Below are 10,889 nucleotides of genomic sequence, written 5' to 3' on the forward strand. Positions count from 1 at the left end.
ACTATACAAAATACAGACATTTTTAGTTTAAAGTGACAAAACAGTTTACATGTTTTCAGTTCGGAAACCAAATGTTTTTACATTTATTCTGCAATGTGTCAAAATGTAGCCCGAGACAACAGTGCAGCTGGCATATTTCATACCTAATGTTTAAATATAGAGGCGTATACAAGCCTCACATTACAGGAAAATAGTAATTATCTTATACAGAACTTAACTGTTCCTGGAGTTAACTGCACACCAAAGTGGGATAGTATTTTTAAGAGAACTTATTGTAAAGTGCCTCTTCTGGTAAACATGCAATGCTAATTGATCTTTAACATGAACTACACATTTGAACCTGTGTAAACATGTGATCTCTGAATGGCTCAGCTGATTGGTTTATAAGAAGAAAGAGGGATTTGGTGTGAATGCTGCACTAAATTTTATGATTCTAATGGCTCTCTGACCTCAATCTTCCCTAATCATTTTGAGGCCTGGACAAAGATTATGCGGGCGTAGATTATGTTTTTAACACAAAATGTGGCCCCAGGACAAAAAAAAAAATGTTTGAAAATGTTTTTAAAAAAGAGTAGCCCAAGTCACCATTGTAGCATCGGCTCTTGGCATATGAAAGGATGTGCACATCTATCTTCTGCTGAATGGAGGAATCTCAGATCCACTCTTAGATTTGTTTACCATCCGATTTCTTTGTCTCCCTCGGGACAGTTTTTTTTTTTTTTTTTTCCCAGGATTCCCGAGGTTGTGTTTGGGGGGTTTAAGGGATGAAAAAGAGGGAAAGAAAAGCCCATTGGTCTCAGCGCCACAGAAACAGCATCTAGAGCCAAGCTGTCATCCCACTTGGATTAAGGGCCCTTCAGTGGTGGCTGCTGAACTGCTAACATGGTATCTTAACCAGAGATAGGTTGTGGGAGGGAGTAGAGGGTGGAGCAGAGGGTAAGGGCATTAGAAGGCCTGGCCTAAATAAGACCTTGAGGTCAGCGAGAGACGTGAACCACAGCAAATTTGTGTTTCCATGTCAACTTCATTCATGAGCTGACAGCTAAGTGTCACACTTTTTCCTGTTGATTCACTGTAGCATCATGTGCTTGGGCGACACGTATAATCTACGCCTTTGCTCAGCTTATCTCTGCAGACCTCTATTCTACGAGTTTACAGCATGTAGCATTCAGCAACATTAATCTTGATTTTTATGAGTAAAGAGCTCTGGCGATGTATTTGCTGAGCTATTAGACAACACAAGCGGGCTGCATCTCTGCCAAGAGCGAGTGGGATGTGGGGAACAGTTTGTCTTAAGCTCTATGCAAATAGGAGGAAGATGGAAGCTTGAGAAGCACCATTCAAGTGCACACTTTTTCCTGAATTCCCTGTAAATTTGGCAAGCCTACACCCTGCCGGCAGAGCAATGCCCACCTCCTCTTGTTCGTAGGGCAGGAAAGGGAAGCATGTTGTTATGTGTTACCACCAGGCCACCAACAACCTCTCCAACATCTGCTGCCCATCGAAAGCTGGGCAGAGCTTCAACAGGCCCGAAGCTGTCAGTGTCAGAGACTGCCTCTTCATCCATCTCCTGCAGCAACAACTGTGTGTTCAAAGAGAGGCACCAACACCCAAGTTTCTATTGTGGATATCCTCCAGCATAACCCTTGCGTCACCCCTCCCACACGCACACACACTCACACACACGCACTGCAAAGAAGAGGCAAGGAAAAAGCCCCCCGCCATTACAGACAGAGAAAACAGACCCCCTTTGTTCCCTTAGCCCCTTCTCAGCATCGGTGGTGGTACATGATCCACCCCTCCTCCCTGGAACCCTGAAAACTTCAAAACACCCACTTTTACCTCCTCCTTCTCCCTTCACTTCTTCTAGTGAGTGGCAAAAGCAGCATTCAAAAAAGTTCTAAGAGTGTACTCTGAACACATATTTAAGGCCCCTTCTCCATTCGCTCAATATCCCACCTCTAAACTTTAGCTTGGCTAAATCAAGTTTAGCTGTAAATGCAACAAATTTACCAGGAACTCCTTTGTGGCCAAAGAGGAAACATAAAACCCAGAACATTACATTCAATTATCCCACTGTCCCAATTCAAAAGAAAGTTGGATTGCTGTGGCCTCCTGGCCGTTGGTCTGGACAAAAAAAGAACATCTTTACATGTTTTGTATTCACTAAAGGGTGTAATAACCTGACATGGGTGATAATAGCGTTCCCTTGGCAACCTTGAGTGATTGGGCTTGATGACTGTCATGCTGTAAAGCTCTGGTGTAATTATTTGGTCACAGTGGGCCGTCTTGTGATGTCTGCACTGACCTCTGCTCACCCACCATCTGCCCAAAAGTAACAGGCTAATGAAACAATAAAATAACTCTAACACAGCATTAAAGAATTTCAGATTATCAAAGCCTGGGATCAGGATTTGATAAGCCTGACAATAATTATCCTCATTTTGTCACAAAAAACACCAAATGATATTCATTTTACTTCTGTAGATAGCAAATATTGCGTATATCAAGCTAGAAATGGAGGTATCTTGGTATTTCTGCATTAGGAACAACTTACTAACTAACCACTAAGTAAAAATAATTTTTTTTATCATTTTTTTCTTAGTTATGTGCCACTGTCTCTTGACACTATAACACAGGTTTTGGATGCAAGCATCAACAGTTGTGGTTGTGTGGAGTGGATTCCTGTGTCAATCTCAATTAGAGCTACTGCCTAACTTACTGTGAAACTAATTGCACCCATAGGCTTACATTCTACTCAAGGAGAGAGCTAGACAGAAAGTGAGATTTGTGTTTATATAATGAACATGTATGTATTGAATGCTCCTCTTTGGATGTATGCATACGCCCCTACATGTATTTGTCAAAATTACAACCAAGGAAAGCATTCAAGCAGCTGTGCAGCGAGGTGAGGAGGCATTCACTCCCTCTGCTCTCCTCTAATGAGGTGCTCATCAGTCCCAATGTGAAATGAACATGCTTGTGACAAGGAGGTCCAGGGTATGTCAGCGTGCTGAACTGCTGTGTGTGACTGGTCCACTGGGAAGAAACACCCAGGCTGCAGTGACACTAATGGATAGGCATGGACCTCCATGAGTCCCTGGAGATGTAGCCTCATCACAGCTGAGCAGCACAGCCCCCTTTTTATAACGGCTGCTGGATCGTCTAAGTCTCCCCAGAGCACATTCAATCATTCAGTCAATCAGCAGGAGTGACGTATGATTTTGAATTATTAAATTGGTGCTGTGCAATTTTTCATGACAAAGAAAATCTTACAGCCCTTCAATGAGGGATAATTGTGGCTTTCTTCCATAGACTGTGAGGAAATGATGCACACTTCCACCATGATGTGACTCTCTGGTGTGTAGACTATTTTCAAGCTTGAACTTGTCAGTTGGCTGCTGCCATTTTAGGATTGTGGAGCCAGCAGTGATGTACAGAAGATGGATATGACTGAAAACCTGAGGACACTAGAGCTTTAGGTAGCAGCCAATGCACTCACCTGTCACTCAAAGCAGCCATACCCTAAATTATGTATAACTTTAGGTCTTAACACAATTTAAACTGTCAGTTGAGGTAAAAATCAACCCCTCCATACAGATGCAATGACAAAGCATTGACACAGCCTGGAAACCTGTACATCTTGCAATTAATTTGCTTCTTTTATGTCTATGAATGCTACCTTGTTTTTATAGGAAGTCACAAGTGGCTATTAGAGAAAGAGTTGTTTTGTCACTTCTACATTTGCTTCCTTTTTTAGCTGCAGAGATATCAGCCATTCTCCTTCAACAATGACTCAAGCTTTACAATTTTGACCATAATTTTTACCATAAATAGTATTCTGTACTTTAAGGTACATGCAGACATCAGGAAATGTGGTATAGATCCTAAAAATAAGCTCCAAGAAAGAAATGTACTAATACAGGTTTCCCAATTAAACTTCATTCGAATTTTAATGTATTTAAACGATATAGATAAAGAAAGCAAAACTCAATAATAAATCTTAGGTTAGCACCAAGTATATTCTCATATGGTAACAAATCATATTGTAAAAGCAAATTTTAACAGTATTGTGTTTTTCCTAATAGCCCAAGTGCAACATTATGATCAACCCAGCCTCAGCAGAAAACGTATAATGTAAGAACTTGTAGCATTACAATCCATGGCTGTGAAGTGTGAGATGGTAACATATCCTCACTGTTGGTTGTACAAAACAGCAGCCACGTGGCAGGAATTGTAAATAGTCTAAAAGGTCTAAAAGTTATGTCGTATTAATTTAAACTTTTAGTTGAGAAATTATTTTGTGGTCAATCCGAAACTCTTACACTTCTAGCTGTACATAGTTCAAGGTTAAAAGACGATGTTAGATAGTCTAACAGACTGTTGTCTCAGGCTGGGGTGTTGAACCTGTGATGCTTGCCATATGGCTAACACAAAAAAAATCCTGGTCATGCTTCATAGTTTGTTAAAAACTCTGTTGAGCATTCTTATTTTAAGTTGGACTTTTCGAAGTGCCTTTTAAACCATGGAGGGAATATTATGGATATTGTGGGGAAGATGAAGAAATCGCATTATCTTTTTAAATACCTTCATTTTCCTGCCATTTCAGAGGAAGACTTTGAAGTTTGTTTTTTGTTTGTTTTGATATGTCATCAATAGTGTTGAGGAAAATGTTATGCACTGAAAAAGAGTAAATAAAGGATCCTTTTAAATCACTCTAAGTCCTAACCAAATGCAACGCGCAGTAGATAGGTGAGACATTGTGATTAAAAACTACAAGGACTGCAGAAAACACAACAACACAAGATATTTGCAAAAAAATACAAAATAAATAAATAAAAATAGCAAACTACAGTCTATGGACATTCAGAAATTTTTCTTAAAATCATGAACTGTTTAGCGTATTTGTGGCAGTGTTGATTTACTTATACTCTTTGTATTTTGCTGAGAGCTAAATTTAGAGAGCGCTATCAGGCTATAATAACAAATGTAAATTGAAGCAACCTTCAAAATGTTAACTCTGTCGCTAGTTCCTCTTTTGAAATGTCTGCTGACATGAAAATTTTCCCCATTTTAATTTCAAATTCAGTTTTTTGGGTCATTTTAGTACTTTCGATTTTCTACAGCTTACGGGAACATTTCTTCTACATAAATGAGTGTACTTGTGGAGATAAACACCAAGCGAAAGGCTCCCAGGTTTAGACCAGTTCCTCAAAGAGATGATGTCATTGTCATTGCTAGAAGTGACACAGAATGACACTCTCTATCTGTGAGGCACTTTGTTCCATCCCGCGGTTGGCGGCATCCACAAGGCCACAGACGGCTGTTCACTTGTCAGAGAATAGTCTGCGTGTTTCTTCATCCCACAGAATGAAATTGGTGGCATTTTCCCTCCAACACCCAAGCTTTTCCCACAGCCCCCGGAGCAGAGCTGCACAGCCGTCCCTGGTTTTAGGTCAGCAGTCTGACTTAGACTGTTGCTTCCTCAATAACTCTGGCCAACGTGTGTCATGATAATCCCTTAGTTATGCAAATCTCCCCGCGTAGTGCCATTTGTGCTGATGGTGAAAGTAAGGATGGCAGAACAATGTAGGTCACTATCTTGTCCCCCCGGTTTCTCTCAATTTATCAAATGAGCCTGAAAGTTCATGTTAGCATATCTCCAGGAGCTTTAGACCAATGCCACTCAGAGCTTGAGCTACTTCCTGGTCAAGAGACCATCAGCGTGGAACATTAAAGTAGTATCATGCATTTTGCCGCTTGATTCTGCATTAATGCAAACAAGACATAAGGTTGGGACAGAGGGATATTGTTATGTTCTTAAACAGATTAACTGTAGTCTGCTTGGAGTGAATAAACATTACTAGAAAGTGTGTCAGCCTTTTCAGAGCGCAGCGCAGCTTCAGACAATAAAGCAGAGGTCATTAGCATTGTATTAATTTGGCCAAGTGAGCAGAGAGCGAAAGTGTACACTCAAGGCATGTGTGTTTGGCTGTGCATATGAGCGAGGGTGTCTGGGGATGAGCAGAGGAGAGGAATAGGTGGGGGTTGCATGATGGTGAGCTCCCCCTTGACTGAAGCTTTGATTGAGGGGCAGACATAGGGAGAAGGGGGGGGAGAAAGCAGGGGATTGGGTGAGATTGTGGGGTTATTTTTTGTTTGTATTATATCAGAATTGCATGACAAGTTAAATAAATGCTGAGATGTAATTGCTGAAATCTCAGGGGAGAATATTATTACCACGTTGAGTGTGATGAAGGGAAATTAAACAATCTAACTGTTCAGACAAAACAAGAGTTGTGATATGAGCATGGCAGGAATTAAACAAGCAAATCAGCTTAGAGACATGTGGGATTTTGTGACAGCAATTTCATCATAGGACAAAAAAACAGCGGTCAGCCACAATGGAGCTTTCTTTCTATGGAGCTATACTGTACATTTAGTACAACACATGACCACTTCAGAAAATAGAGCACATCAAAAGACGAGAATGGAAGTGGCATCTTTTAAGCAGTGCACTTCTACCAGCCTCGCTTTGACAGTCTTTGACATCCACACCTGCTCTTGTGTCGCCCAGATGACCCAAAGTTATATCACTGACACGTCAATGTGGAATCCCGTAAAGTGCCGCGTGTTTCTAATGCTAAACCACTCCTGTAAAATTGATGTAAGAGCTGCAAAGACCACAGTTAATATTCCACTGGCAGCCATACAGCATCCAGCTTAATGTGGTTGCGCTGCTTCTCTCTCCACAAACTCCTGACAGGGTACTGTAAGCTACACCGCACGTGTCTATATATGGTATCATTTAGTTCACCTTACCAGTTTCCTCGGCGATGCGACACACGAAGTCCACTCCGTCTCCTCTGGCCCCCCGCGCGACACAGCGATACTGCGTGCTGTTTATTTACGTGGAGTCCCGTTCAGCGCCGAGCCTCTTCCACTTGCCTCCTCTGTCTCAGTCACTGGTCCTCTCCTCTCCTCTCTCCCCCACTACCAGTTCACAGACACACATACAAACACTCACACAGGCGGGGGCGCGCAGCGGTTCTATGAGGCGTGCGCAAGCCCGCTGTGCGCGCTGCAGCGCTGCCGCTGATGCGTGGTGGCCTGGAGGCTCTCAACCATTCCAGCAAAAAGGATACACAAATAGACTGGGTAGGTAATAGTACACTTCAGCCTGCTGCGACGCTGAAAAATCACAGATGGACAACAGCTGGTGAATTATATTATATATTTATTTTTGGGCCTAAATAACATTAAACAAATCCAAAGTTCTCATTTAAAAGCTCAGCGATGTCAATTTTCGGTTATTTAACAGCAGGGAGCTGCTTTTTCATTTATGGTGGTTGCATTTAATAACAGCGACAATGTAACAAGTAAAATAATATTCAACATTAATAACGTCAAGCATTAAATGCTTAAAATGCCTAACATTTTTATTTTCCTTTGTGCATAAAAGAGATTAAACCAAAACAAACAAACAAAAAAGTATATTAACACACACAAAAAAAACCCATTAAATCCAGATTTTAGTCAAGTATGAGTCCTTTCACCTAGACGGTGGACTCCATTTCAGCTTTTCTGGGCATTAACTGCTTAAAGCCATTTCTGTACTTTGTCACTGAGATTGCACCAATAATCACAGACTGTGGGATCAACCTTGACTATGTTGGATGTGATCATGTGACGCTAAAAGCACATTTCCTCTTAGTTCAGTCCTCTTCCAGCCATACCCTCCTCTCCCACTGACTGTAACACACACCATTATCTTAGGCTTAGCCATCTGCAGCCATAGAATCAAACATCGAGAGCAAGTGAAGCTATTACTGTAAGCTGGGTTTTGCAAAAGAGGCAGGGGTTTTTTTGTGATTTGAGAAGCCATCCAGAAGGTGGTTCACAGAGATAAGCTACAATTAGGCAGAGATATGAAGCAAGATGATAATGAGTTTGTACTGTACAAAAGAAATTATAAGGAAGTAAGTAAAACTGCACATCATAAGATGATGTAGTAGCTAAAAACAATTTTTAAAAGGGCAAATACATGCAATGTGTGATTTATTGTCTTTTTTTAATAACCGTGTTAAAAGTAAAAGTGACACAAAATTGAGAAAGTAGTTCAAATGAAAGTAATTTTACCAGAGCCATTATCATGGGGGGACCTGGGGATTCTCACCCACATGTTCCTTCTCACCGCCACACAGGTGGATGTCCCTGCAACTCATTTCAAATTGCCTCCAGACATATCTGCATATGTCTTGAATCTCATTATGATATTCACATAATTTCCTCCATCATATTATCTGTAAAATACTCAGAGGGATTTTCTTAAGTTCAAGGATACCAAGGTGATTACGTGTGGGACTTTGCAAGTTGCTGAATTAATGTCATTGGGGCTTTGAGCCAATATGCAAGGAAAAAAAACAGAAGCAAAGACATTATCTCTACCTCACTGGTTTCCCCAGCTTTTGAACCTATTACTTCAGCCGATCTTTGAAGTCATCTGCTTGCTGAGATGCAACATTTCATGCATGCCAGGGCTACTGTGCAGAAGAGACAGTCAGGTCTTGGCCTGTGATGATGAACTGCCACAGATTCATCACAGATCAAGGAACAAAAACAAATATGCTCTCATTTTGTGACTGTTTTCAATGAGCTGCAAATACAGTTACATAAATTTGACAAAGACAGAGCACCACATTATTCATTAGCTGTTCAATCTAAGAATAAACTTTTCACTGATTTATTTTGGTTATATATTAGAAAGAAACTCAATAAATGATCTCAGTTTCAGTTGAGCCCTGCAAAACTAATTTAGTGATAATGATAATGTTTTTATTTGCTGCTGCTAAATGGGAGGTGCAAATGAGGAGCAGTCACCCTGAGGATAAAACAGTTGTTGCATAAAAACAAAGGTAAGAGATCACACTGTGTATCAAAACTGCCTTGACACACGATTCCAGGATGAACCGGAGAGACATGTTTACGTTTGTGGTGTGAAGATTTTGCCAAAGGTGCAAATTACTGATGTGATTACTGCTGGGGGACAGGCTCGTGAGTCGGATCAGTTCACATCAAAGGTGGGGGTGCATTTTCTCTTTCACTGTGTAATTATATTATGTGTTCTCCATATTGAGTGGGGACAGCCTTTACCAGCTGCATAACCACGTTAACTCACAGGGGGCAAATTCTGAGAGGAATTGACTTAATACAGCACAACAACAACTGGTGGATCACCAGCACCTCAGTCAGTGGTGATGAAGTTTAATCCTTAAAACTACACTGTTTCTTAGGTATGCAAATTTTTGAGAAAAAGTAATAATGTAAAGTGACTAAAACAGAAAACATGTCACGTGTGGCTTTTTTTTCCTGTTATCATTTCATTAGGTTTTTATTACTCATGTATTTATTAAAACTCAAAGTTTTAATGTTTTGTTTAGGTGCAACTCATTTTAAATTTTGTTTCAACTGCAACTGATGACCACTGTATTATGGAGCAACCTGCTAATTACCTTCTAAACTTAGCACAAAAAGTAAGGCAAAGTGGGTTTGGTGAATTATTTGTCCCCTTTACTAAAACCAGTTGTGTTGTACTATACATTGTTGGAAAGCCTGATTGGTCACCTTTAAAACAAAGTATAAACTTGTAAGGATTGTGCATGCATGGAAAGAGCAACACAGCTAAATATGTAGGTAGTCTTGCAATATCCTCTAATTTATGTTGGTATTCACTCTTGTTTTGAGCTTCAAGAGCTTCTGAATGTGTGCAAATCTTGGACTTCCTGAAACTCTGTCTTAGAAGATAACAAAGCTCTGCCCCACAGGACCAGGATCACCCCAGAGTACCTCCAGGATTTGGGAGTGGAGAGGATGGATTTGCCTGACGGGAGTCTAGATCTCAACTTCACTGAATACTTGCAGGATCAGCTTGGGCGTACGTGCTAAAGTGACTAACACAGCCACACTTGGTTGACCATCAACAACTCTGGATTGAGGAATGGGATACCATTCCACAGCAAAATGCACACAGGCAGGTGACCGGCATGAGTAGGAAGCTCTAAGCTGTTGTGGCTGCATGCAGAGCTTCCCCAGAATACTGAGGTCCCTGACAGTGTATAACAAATTAAGTTTCAAAATTGTATTTTTTTCCTTATTGTTGTATGAAAATGCAATCGTCCAATTCATCAAGCAACTCAAAACAAGAGTGAATACCAACAGGAGGATATTTAAGGGGATTTCAACACTTTTTGGGGGGCACTACCCACACATTTAGCTGTGCTACTCATTTCACAGAATCAGTCATCACAAGTTTTCCTTCATTGTAAAGGTAATCAGGTTTATCTACTATGTATAATACAACACTAACTGGAATTATTAAAGGGGAGAAATAATTGATTAAATCCTTTGTTGTGCTAAGTTTATTGTTATTGATTGGTTTTAAGAATACTGACACAAACAAGAAGAGCTGATTTTTTTCTAACAATTGAAACCAAGTTTTCTTTTTACTCATTTGACCAATTAATGCATTAATTCACTTGAGCTGTTCCTCCTCTGTCAGTTCAATCCATTACAAAACAATTCAAGAGATTTTCAAAAGTTGTGAGAAAGAAAAATCTTGACTTATAAATAGATAAGCGTTCATACAAGACACCCCTCTGAGATTTTGAAGAAAATGTCAAGTGTGCTGAAAAAAAAGACGTAAGAATGGCTTTTGTATAAAACTTGAGTAATATATGTACTGGGTGACATTACACCACTGATTGCATTTATTTTCATGTTAAATTCAGGTAAATATGAAGCAGGTTTCTTTCCAAATATAGATTATGCTGTGTGTATTTCAGATTTCTTTGTTTTGTTCCACATCTTCTCTTGTAGCTATCAATTCACAA

At 40.3% G+C, this 10,889-nt stretch overlaps 1 protein-coding gene across 16 annotated transcripts in view; it reads right to left on the reverse strand.

Annotated features, from left to right (window-relative positions):
• Positions 1–7,115, reverse strand: part of LOC121647455 (neuronal cell adhesion molecule-like) — a 77,459-nt gene extending 70,344 nt beyond the window's left edge. For all 16 annotated transcript variants that reach the window (XM_041996919.1, XM_041996927.1, XM_041996921.1 and 13 more), the window contains exon 1: positions 6,823–7,115. The gene's annotated coding sequence lies outside the window, so the exon portion shown is untranslated. The remainder of the gene's footprint in view (positions 1–6,822) is intronic.
• Between the last annotated feature and the right edge of the window lie 3,774 nt (positions 7,116–10,889).

The sequence above is a fragment of the Melanotaenia boesemani genome, chromosome 10 (assembly GCF_017639745.1).
Source record: "Melanotaenia boesemani isolate fMelBoe1 chromosome 10, fMelBoe1.pri, whole genome shotgun sequence".
Classification (NCBI taxonomy): domain Eukaryota; kingdom Metazoa; phylum Chordata; class Actinopteri; order Atheriniformes; family Melanotaeniidae; genus Melanotaenia; species Melanotaenia boesemani.